General features: G+C 38.1%; 1 protein-coding gene across 1 annotated transcript in view; it reads right to left on the reverse strand.

Moving 5' to 3' along the window:
• Positions 1-12226, reverse strand: part of LOC100377818 (protein unc-13 homolog B-like) — a 161597-nt gene that overhangs the window by 78868 nt on the left and 70503 nt on the right. The gene's annotated exons all lie outside the window — the stretch shown is intronic.

The raw sequence follows: 12226 nt of genomic DNA on the forward strand, positions 1-12226 counted from the left end.
GAAATGTTATTCATGCCAAAAATAAAGTAATATGCACCAACAGCATAGTTAGTAATTTAGAGTGAATAATTGGCTGATCTAGTATCAACAGAAATTCAATGTATTAAATGACTCTTCCAAAATCAAAATATATGGCCAGAAATTAAACATAATATGCTTTTCAAAAAACAAAATGGCTGCCAGTCAGCCATCTTGGATTGAATGTGCATGTGCATATGTCCCAGATAAAGTACTAGGCACATACAAAGAAGGAACAGATTTGGTGCACAGAGTTCTGAAATATGACTCCAGACAGGTGGACGGACAGATGGAAGAATGGACCGATTTATAAGTTCCAATTTCAAACTAATCAAATAAATCTTTAATTAGCAAAAATGTTTGTGCACAATGGTTATGACCAAGAGACAAAATGAAGTATTGTAATTCACATAAGTGTAGATATGATGGGGAATTCAAGCACAAAATAAGCTATTTGTACAATCATAACAAGCAGCCTATCGGCTGAGATAGCTCCGCTGTTAGCAATGCACATTTCAATTAAAGAACTGAAGACATCATTAGAAAATGAACAATATGAATAGTATCAAAGCAATCCGACTTACAGTTTTTAACAAGAAGTCGAAAATATCACTTTTTACCAAAAATTACAAAAATATTCACCAAAATAAATTAATTAGAGAATTGAAGATATCATCACAAAACGAACAAATCTGAGAGAGGTCCACATGTAGTACCTATATATGTAATATCAAAGCAATCGGACTTACAGTTTTCAACAAGAAGTCGAAAATATCACTTTTTACCAAAAATGACAAAAATATTCACCAAAATTAGAGAATTGAAGATATCATCACAAAATGAACAAATCTGAGAGAGGTCCACATGTAGTACCTATATATGTAATATCAAAGCAAACGGATTTGCGGTTTTTAACAAGAAGTCAAAAAGATCACTTTTTACCAAAAATGACAAAAATATTCACCAAAATTAGAGAATTGAAGATATCATCACGAAATAAACAAATCTGAGAGAGGTCCACATGTAGTACATATATATGTAGTATCAAAGCAATTGGACTTGCGGTTTTTAACAAGAAGTCGAAAATATCAGTTTTTACCAAAAATTACAAAAATATTCACCAAAATTAGAGAATTAAAGATATCATTACAAAATGAACAAATCTGAGAGAGGTCCACATGTAGTACCTATATATGTAATATCAAAGCATTTGCACTTGCGGTTTTTAACAAGAAGTCGAAAATATCAGTTTTTACCAAAAATGACAAAAATATTCACCAAAATTAGAGAATTAAAGATATCATTACAAAATGAACAAATCTGAGAGAGGTCCACATGTAGTACCTATATATGTAATATCAAAGCAATTGCACTTGCGGTTTTTAACAAGAAGTCGAAAATACCAGTTTTTACCAAAAATGACAAAAATATTCACCAAAATTAGAGAATTGAAGATATCATCACGAAATGAACAAATCTGAGAGAGGTCCACATGTAGTACCTATATATGTAGTATCAAAGCAATTGGACTTGCGTTTTTTAACAAGAAGTCGAAAATATCAGTTTTTACCAAAAATGACAAAAATAATCACCAAAATTAAAGAATTAAAGATATCATTACAAAATGAACAAATCTGAGAGAGGTCCACATGTAGTACCTATATATGTAATATCAAAGCAATTGCACTTGCGGTTTTTAACAAGAAGTCGAAAATATCAGTTTTTACCAAAAATGACAAAAATATTCACCAAAATTAGAGAATTGAAGATATCATCACGAAATGAACAAATCTGAGAGAGGTCCACATGTAGTACCTATATATGTAGTATCAAAGCAATTGGACTTGCGGTTTTTAACAAGAAGTCGAAAATATCAGTTTTTACCAAAAATGACAAAAATAATCACCAAAATTAAAGAATTAAAGATATCATTACAAAATTAACAAATCTGAGAGAGGTCCACATGTAGTACCTATAGATGTAATATCAAAGCAATTGCACTTGCGGTTTTTAACAAGAAGTCGAAAATATCAGTTTTTACCAAAAATGACAAAAATATTCACCAAAATTAGAGAATTAAAGATATCAACATGAAATAAACAAACCTAAGAGAGGTCTACCCAAGGTACATATACACCAAGTATCAAAGCATTTAGGCTTGTAGTTTTCAAGAAGAAGTCGAAAAAGTAAAACATTGACACGGACGACGGACGACGACGGACGACGACGACGGACAATCACTCATATGATAAGCTACGCTCGACAAAGTCGACAGCGGAGCTAAAAACAGAGATATATGAGCTTCATTTAAAACATTTGTAAGTTTAAATAAATATAGTTACATCTTATGGTTGGAGATCAGAAATGAGTTTGTTGAGCTGTTATTCTAATATTAATGAGAATGAATTGATGCAACATTAAAATTGTATGTAATAGAATAATAGATGTCAAATAGGAGTAAATCATGACAAATATCATCTTGTCACTGATGTAAAAATTCTCATGAAAAATGTGCTTCAGAGAGGTACAATTAATCATTCTGGATATAAATTTGTCCTAAGTCATTTCAAGATTCATGTTTTGTTATACTGTTCAACTGTAATGTACTTATAAAGCTAAATCCGATTTTGTAGCATATGCATTAGCTGACCCAATAACTAGACTAGCATTCAGTAACAGGTGACCTCAATTGACCTCAATAGCCATGCATGACCAGATTGGCATTCAATGACAGGTGAAATTAATTTACCTCAGTAGCCATGCATGACCAAATTGGCATTCAATAGCAGGTGACCTTAATTGACCTCAATAGCCATGTATGACCAAATTGGATTTCAGTACCAGGTGACCTTTAATGACCTCAGTAGCCACGAATCAACAAAGTGGCATTCAATAACAGATGACCTTAATTGACCTCAGTAGCCATGCATGACCAGATTGGCTTTCAGTAACAGGTGACCTTTAATGACCACAATAGCCATGCATGACCAAATTGGCATTCAGTAACAGGTGACCTTTAATGACCTCAATAGCCATGCATGATCAAATTGGCATTCGATAGCAGGTGACCTTAATTGACCTCAGTAGCCATGAATGAACAAAGTGGCATTTAATAACAGGTGACCTTAATTGACCTCAGTAGCCATGCATGACCAGATTGGCATTCAATAGCAGGTGACCTTAATTGACCTCAATAGCCATGCATGACCAAATTGGCTTTCAGTAACAGGTGACCTTTAATGACCTCAATAGCCATGCATGATCAAATTGGCATCGATAGCAGGTGACCTTAATTGACCTCAGTAGCCATGCATGACCAGATTGGCATTCAATAGCAGGTGACCTTAATTGACCTCAATAGCCATGCATGACCAAATTGGCTTTCAGTAACAGGTGACCTTTAATGACCTCAATAGCCATGCATGACCAAATTGGCTTTCAGTAACAGGTGACCTTTAATGACCTCAATAGCCATGCATGACCAAATTGGCTTTCAGTAACAGGTGACCTTTAATGACCTCAATAGCCATGCATGACCAAATTGGCTTTCAGTAACAGGTGACCTTTAATGACCTCAATGGCCATGCATGACCAAATTGGCTTTCAGTAACAGGTGACCTTTAATGACCTCAATAGCTATGCATGACCAAATTGGCATTCAGTAGCAGGTGACCTTAATTGACCTCAGTAGCCATGCATGACCAGATTGGCTTTCAGTAACAGGTTACCTTTAATGACCTCAATGGCCATGGATGACCAAATTGGCTTTCAGTAACAGGTGACCTTTAATGACCTCAATAGCCATGCATGACCAAATTGGCTTTCAGTAACAGGTGACCTTTAATGACCTCAATAGCCATGCATGACCAAATTGGCTTTCAGTAACAGGTGACCTTTAATGACCTCAATAGCCATGCATGACCAAATTGGCTTTCAGTAACAGGTGACCTTTAATGACCTCAATAGCTATGCATGACCAAATTGGCATTCAATAGCAGGTGACCTTAATTGACCTCAGTAGCCATGCATGACCAGATTGGCTTTCAGTAACAGGTGACCTTTAATGACCTGAATAGCCATGCATGACCAGATTGGCTTTCAGTAACAGGTGACCTTAATTGACCTCAATAGCCATGCATGACCAAATTGGTTTTCAGTAACAGGTGACCTTTGATGACCTCAGTAGCCATGCATGACCAGATTGGCATTCAATAACAGGTGACCTTAATTGACCTCAGTAGCCATGCATGACCAGATTGGCTTTCATTAACAGGTGACCTTTAATGACCTCAATAGCCATGCATGACCAAATTGGCATTCAATTACAGGTGACATTAATTGACCTCAGTAGCCATGCATGACCAGATTGGCTTTCAGTAACAGGTGACCTTTAATGACCTCAATAGCCATGCATGACCAAATTGGCATTCAATAACAGGTGACCTTAATTGACCTCAGTAGCCATGCATGACCAGATTGGCTTTCACTAACAGGTGACCTTTAATGACCTCAATAGCCATGCATGACCAAATTGGCATTCAATAACAGGTGACCTTAATTGACCTCAATAGCCATGCATGACCAAATTGGCTTTCAGTAACAGGTGACCTTTAATGACCTCAATAGCCATGCATGACCAAATTGGCTTTCAGTAACAGGTGACCTTTAATGACCTCAATAGCCATGCATGACCAAATTGGCTTTCAGTAACAGGTGGCCTTTAATGACCTCAATAGCCATGCATGACCAAATTGGCTTTCAGTAACAGGTGACCTTTAATGACCTCAATAGCTATGCATGACCAAATTGGCATTCAATAGCAGGTGACCTTAATTGACCTCAGTAGCCATGCATGACCAGATTGGCTTTCAGTAACAGGTGACCTTTAATGACCTGAATAGCCATGCATGACCAGATTGGCTTTCAGTAACAGGTGACCTTAATTGACCTCAATAGCCATGCATGACCAAATTGGCTTTCAGTAACAGGTGACCTTTGATGACCTCAGTAGCCATGCATGACCAGATTGGCATTCAATAACAGGTGACCTTAATTGACCTCAGTAGCCATGCATGACCAGATTGGCATTCAATAACAGGTGACATTAATTGACCTCAGTAGCCATGCATGACCAGATTGGCTTTCAGTAACAGGTGACCTTTAATGACCTCAATAGCCATGCATGACCAAATTGGCATTCAATAACAGGTGACCTTAATTGACCTCAGTAGCCATGCATGACCAGATTGGCTTTCAGTAACAGGTGACCTTTAATGACCTCAATAGCCATGCATGACCAAATTGGCATTCAATAACAGGTGACCTTAATTGACCTCAATAGCCATGCATGACCAAATTTGCTTTCAGTAACAGGTGACCTTTAATGACCTCAATAGCCATGCATGACCAAATTGGCTTTCAGTAACAGGTGACCTTTAATGACCTCAATAGCCATGCATGACCAAATTGGCTTTCAGTAACAGGTGACCTTTAATGACCTCAATAGCTATGCATGACCAAATTGGCATTCAGTAGCAGGTGACCTTAATTGACCTCAGTAGCCATGCATGACCAGATTGGCTTTCAGTAACAGGTTACCTTTAATGACCTCAATGGCCATGGATGACCAAATTGGCTTTCAGTAACAGGTGACCTTTAATGACCTCAATAGCCATGCATGACCAAATTGGCTTTCAGTAACAGGTGACCTTTAATGACCTCAGTAGCCATGCATGACCAGATTGGCTTTCATTAACAGGTGACCTTTAATGACCTCAATAGCCATGCATGACCAAATTGGCATTCAATAACAGGTGACATTAATTGACCTCAGTAGCCATGCATGACCAGATTGGCTTTCAGTAACAGGTGACCTTTAATGACCTCAATAGCCATGCATGACCAAATTGGCATTCAATAACAGGTGACCTTAATTGACCTCAATAGCCATGCATGACCAAATTGGCTTTCAGTAACAGGTGACCTTTAATGACCTCAATAGCCATGCATGACCAAATTGGCTTTCAGTAACAGGTGACCTTTAATGACCTCAATAGCCATGCATGACCAAATTGGCTTTCAGTAACAGGTGACCTTTAATGACCTCAATAGCCATGCATGACCAAATTGGCTTTCAGTAACAGGTGACCTTTAATGACCTCAATAGCTATGCATGACCAAATTGGCATTCAATAGCAGGTGACCTTAATTGACCTCAGTAGCCATGCATGACCAGATTGGCTTTCAGTAACAGGTGACCTTTAATGACCTGAATAGCCATGCATGACCAGATTGGCTTTCAGTAACAGGTGACCTTAATTGACCTCAATAGCCATGCATGACCAAATTGGCTTTCAGTAACAGGTGACCTTTGATGACCTCAGTAGCCATGCATGACCAGATTGGCATTCAATAACAGGTGACCTTAATTGACCTCAGTAGCCATGCATGACCAGATTGGCTTTCATTAACAGGTGACCTTTAATGACCTCAATAGCCATGCATGACCAAATTGGCATTCAATAACAGGTGACATTAATTGACCTCAGTAGCCATGCATGACCAGATTGGCTTTCAGTAACAGGTGACCTTTAATGACCTCAATAGCCATGCATGACCAAATTGGCATTCAATAACAGGTGACCTTAATTGACCTCAGTAGCCATGCATGACCAGATTGGCTTTCAGTAACAGGTGACCTTTAATGACCTCAATAGCCATGCATGACCAAATTGGCATTCAATAACAGGTGACCTTAATTGACCTCAATAGCCATGCATTACCAAATTGGCTTTCAGTAACAGGTGACCTTTAATGACCTCAATAGCCATGCATGACCAAATTGGCTTTCAGTAACAGGTGACCTTTAATGACCTCAATAGCCATGCATGACCAAATTGGCTTTCAGTAACAGGTGACCTTTAATGACCTCAATAGCTATGCATGACCAAATTGGCATTCAGTAGCAGGTGACCTTAATTGACCTCAGTAGCCATGCATGACCAGATTGGCTTTCAGTAACAGGTTACCTTTAATGACCTCAATGGCCATGGATGACCAAATTGGCTTTCAGTAACAGGTGACCTTTAATGACCTCAATAGCCATGCATGACCAAATTGGCTTTCAGTAACAGGTGACCTTTAATGACCTCAATAGCCATGCATGACCAAATTGGCTTTCAGTAACAGGTGACCTTTAATGACCTCAATAGCCATGCATGACCAAATTGGCTCTCAGTAACAGGTGACCTTTAATGACCTCAATAGCTATGCATGACCAAATTGGCATTCAATAGCAGGTGACCTTAATTGACCTCAGTAGCCATGCATGACCAGATTGGCTTTCAGTAACAGGTGACCTTTAATGACCTGAATAGCCATGCATGACCAGATTGGCTTTCAGTAACAGGTGACCTTAATTGACCTCAATAGCCATGCATGACCAAATTGGCTTCCAGTAACAGGTGACCTTAATTGACCTCAATAGCCATGCATGACCAAATTGGCATTCAATAGCAGGTGTCCTTAATTGACCTCAATAGCCATGCATGACCAAATTGGCATTCAATAACAGGTGACCTTAATTGACCTCAGTAGCCATGCATGACCAGATTGGCTTTCAGTAACAGGTGACCTTTGATGACCTCAGTAGCCATGCATGACCAGATTGGCATTCAATAACAGGTGACCTTAATTGACCTCAGTAGCCATGCATGACCAGATTGGCTTTCATTAACAGGTGACCTTTAATGACCTCAATAGCCATGCATGACCAAATTGGCATTCAATAACAGGTGACATTAATTGACCTCAGTAGCCATGCATGACCAGATTGGCTTTCAGTAACAGGTGACCTTTAATGACCTCAATAGCCATGCATGACCAAATTGGCATTCAATAACAGGTGACCTTAATTGACCTCAGTAGCCATGCATGACCAGATTGGCTTTCAGTAATAGGTGACCTTTAATGACTTCAATGGCCATGCATGACCAAATTGGCATTCAATAGCAGGTGACCTTAATTGACCTCAAGAGGCATGCACAACCAGATTGGCTTTCAGTAACAGGTGACCTTTAATGACCTCAATAGCCATGCATGACAAAATTGGCATTCAATAACAGGTGACCTTAATTGACCCCACAGCTAACACATTCAGTACTTGCACAGCTAACACATTCAGTACTTGCACAGCTAACACATGCAGTACTTGCACAGCTAACACATTCAGTACTTGCACAGCTAACACATTCAGTACTTGCACAGCTAACACATGCAGTACTTGCACAGCTAACACATTCAGTACTTGCACAGCTAACACATGCAGTACTTGCACAGCTAACACATTCAGTACTTGCACAGCTAACACATTCAGTACTTGCACAGCTAACACATTCAGTACTTGCACAGCTAACACATTCAGTACTTGCACAGCTAACACATGCAGTACTTGCACAGCTAACACATGCAGTACTTGCACAGCTAACACATTCAGTACTTGCACAGCTAACACATTCAGTACTTGCACAGCTAACACATGCAGTACTTGCACAGCTAACACATTCAGTACTTGCACAGCTAACACATGCAGTACTTGCACAGCTAACACATTCAGTACTTGCACAGCTAACACATGCAGTACTTGCACAGCTAACACATTCAGTACTTGCACAGCTAACACATTCAGTACTTGCACAGCTAACACATGCAGTACTTGCACAGCTAACACATTCAGTACTTGCACAGCTAACACATTCAGTACTTGCACAGCTAACACATGCAGTACTTGCACAGCTAACACATTCAGTACTTGCACAGCTAACATATTCAGTACAGATGTACTTGCACAGCTAACACATTCAGTACTTGCACAGCTAACACATGCAGTACTTGCACAGCTAACACATTCAGTACTTGCACAGCTAACACATTCAGTACTTGCACAGCTAACACATTCAGTACTTGCACAGCTAACACATTCAGTACTTGCATAGCTAACACATTCAGTACTTGCACAGCTAACACATTCAGTACTTGCACAGCTAACACATTCAGTACTTGCACAGCTAACACATTCAGTACTTGCACAGCTAACACATTCAGTACTTGCACAGCTAACACATGCAGTACTTGCACAGCTAACACATGCAGTACTTGCACAGCTAACACATTCAGTACTTGCACAGCTAACACATTCAGTACTTGCACAGCTAACACATTCAGTACTTGCACAGCTAACACATTCAGTACTTGCACAGCTAACACATTCAGTACTTGCATAGCTAACACATTCAGTACTTGCACAGCTAACACATTCAGTACTTGCACAGCTAACACATTCAGTACTTGCACAGCTAACACATTCAGTACTTGCACAGCTAACACATGCAGTACTTGCACAGCTAACACATTCAGTACTTGCACAGCTAACACATTCAGTACTTGCACAGCTAACACATTCAGTACTTGCACAGCTAACACATGCAGTACTTGCACAGCTAACACATTCAGTACTTGCACAGCTAACACATTCAGTACTTGCACAGCTAACACATGCAGTACTTGCACAGCTAACACATTCAGTACTTGCACAGCTAACACATGCAGTACTTGCACAGCTAACACATTCAGTACTTGCACAGCTAACACATTCAGTACTTGCACAGCTAACACATTCAGTACTTGCACAGCTAACACATTCAGTACTTGCACAGCTAACACATGCAGTACTTGCACAGCTAACACATTCAGTACTTGCACAGCTAACACATGCAGTACTTGCACAGCTAACACATTCAGTACTTGCACAGCTAACACATTCAGTACTTGCACAGCTAACACATTCAGTACTTGCACAGCTAACACATGCAGTACTTGCACAGCTAACACATGCAGTACTTGCACAGCTAACACATTCAGTACTTGCACAGCTAACACATTCAGTACTTGCACAGCTAACACATTCAGTACTTGCACAGCTAACACATTCAGTACTTGCACAGCTAACACATTCAGTACTTGCACAGCTAACACATTCAGTACTTGCACAGCTAACACATGCAGTACTTGCACAGCTAACACATTCAGTACTTGCACAGCTAACACATTCAGTACAGATGTACTTGCACAGCTAACACATTCAGTACTTGCACAGCTAACACATTCAGTACTTGCACAGCTAACACATGCAGTACTTGCACAGCTAACACATTCAGTACTTGCACAGCTAACACATGCAGTACTTGCACAGCTAACACATTCAGTACTTGCAGTCACTGATCAATACAATGTTTCATTATTCCTTACAAAACAGTAGTTATACAAATGTTGATGAAGATTTGCCAATCTCACAGATGAACTAATCAAAGACTATCAAATAAGGATGGTGACGTACATGGATGTCATCAACCAGAAGACACACCTATGAATATGACTTGTACAACTTTGAAATTATCCGCATTTTCATCCCCTCATTGACAATACTAGCTTCACAATGACAACAAAACATGGAATGTGAGTTGCTTTTAATTGAATAAAATCAATATTGGACATTCAGATTTTCAGGCAGCTGCTGCGTCAGCTTTCAACATAAACCCTGGACAATATGTTTGCATCCAATGCATCCCATGTTGTACATTCAAAATCTACGGGCAGAAGTTGTTTGCTTTGCTTAGATACACATTAAATAGTATCAATTCTTCATCAAATCTATTTTAAATAGTGAATCAGAGCTTTTAAAGTGAATAAAATGTTGTGATACAAAAGATGGATAAGACACTTTGTTGCTAGCGTTCAAAGAACTTCACACCTACACAGTTAAGCTAAGCGACAGTGGCCAAATAATTTCATCAGTGGCCAAGTAATTTCCATTAGAAATTCACTCATTGGTTTTATATGTCTCCACAGCTGATTTGAATACTTCAAATTACAAGTTTTACTAGGTATTGTATATGTATTCATAAGCTCTCACATGTCTATATAATGTATTCATTAAAGACGGTAAAAAAAGAACAACCATACTATTCAGTCTTAGTAACCCACAATGATCATTTTTAATAGCATTGCTCCCAGTATTTTCAGATTTCATATCAATTTTAGAATTCATATAAATTCTAAATTGACATCAAATATTAGAATTCATATCAATTTTGGCAATTTAAGACTTCATGCGAAACCAAATCCTAACAGTTAATATCTGGACAGACAATGGAATAACAAATTTGTTTTGATTAAAATTTCTATAAATATTGTCCGGTCTGCAGTAAAATAATTATGTGTATATTTAAGTACAGGTGCCATAGACTGCGATTAGTTATTGTTTTCCTATATTACCAGAACCATCTGTGATATACTATAATACAGATGTTTCACATAATCCTACTTAACATATAAAGCCACAAATGCAATATTTATTTTACGTTGCAATAGTAGTGCACTATTAAACATAAAAATGAATACATTTACAAAATCAACTCTAGATGGCAGTATTACAAAAAACCACTCCCGAGACAATATCATTGCATGAATTGCTTAATGATTAAAAATTCATAAAATAAAATAAGTGTTTAATCGTTAATAACATTAAAGCCAACCTAGTTTATAGAGTCATATCAATGGAAACTGAACACAAGACATGTGTAACAAACTATTTGAATATGTATATTTGGTAGAGTTACCCTGAAATGAATGACACAAGTCATTTGTTGGTGTTACAAAGCGTTACTGAAGGGACAATTACACATGATACAAATGTGCCCTCACTCCGGTATGATGGTACAATGATGACTAAGTAACGTGTTGTTTTTCGACCAATGCTTTATAAACAACATGTTTTCCTGACCTCTATGCATAGAAAGATGTTCTGATCAAGAATGAATCCACTTTACTTTGCTGATGATTTTGACATGAGTCTTTTTGCATCTACGCTTTGTTTATCATTTTGAAATAACTCAAGCACATCTTGTTTGATGTATTGTCACATTGCTGTTGTAAAATAATTATATTTTATAAACACTTGATTTTTATTGCAAACATGCCTGAGTGGCAATAAAGCAACAAGAAACAAAGAAGGATAAGCAAATCATACTATGATATTCATCAGTCATCAAAATGTATATTTTACCCCAAAATCTTTTCAATTCAATGCTAAACATGGTACAGTCTATATCTACAGTGGAATATTAAACAAATTCTAATCAATTGTGATAAA

Source organism: Saccoglossus kowalevskii, chromosome 13 (genome assembly GCF_978046115.1).
Source record: "Saccoglossus kowalevskii chromosome 13, keSacKowa6.1, whole genome shotgun sequence".
Taxonomy (NCBI): domain Eukaryota; kingdom Metazoa; phylum Hemichordata; class Enteropneusta; family Harrimaniidae; genus Saccoglossus; species Saccoglossus kowalevskii.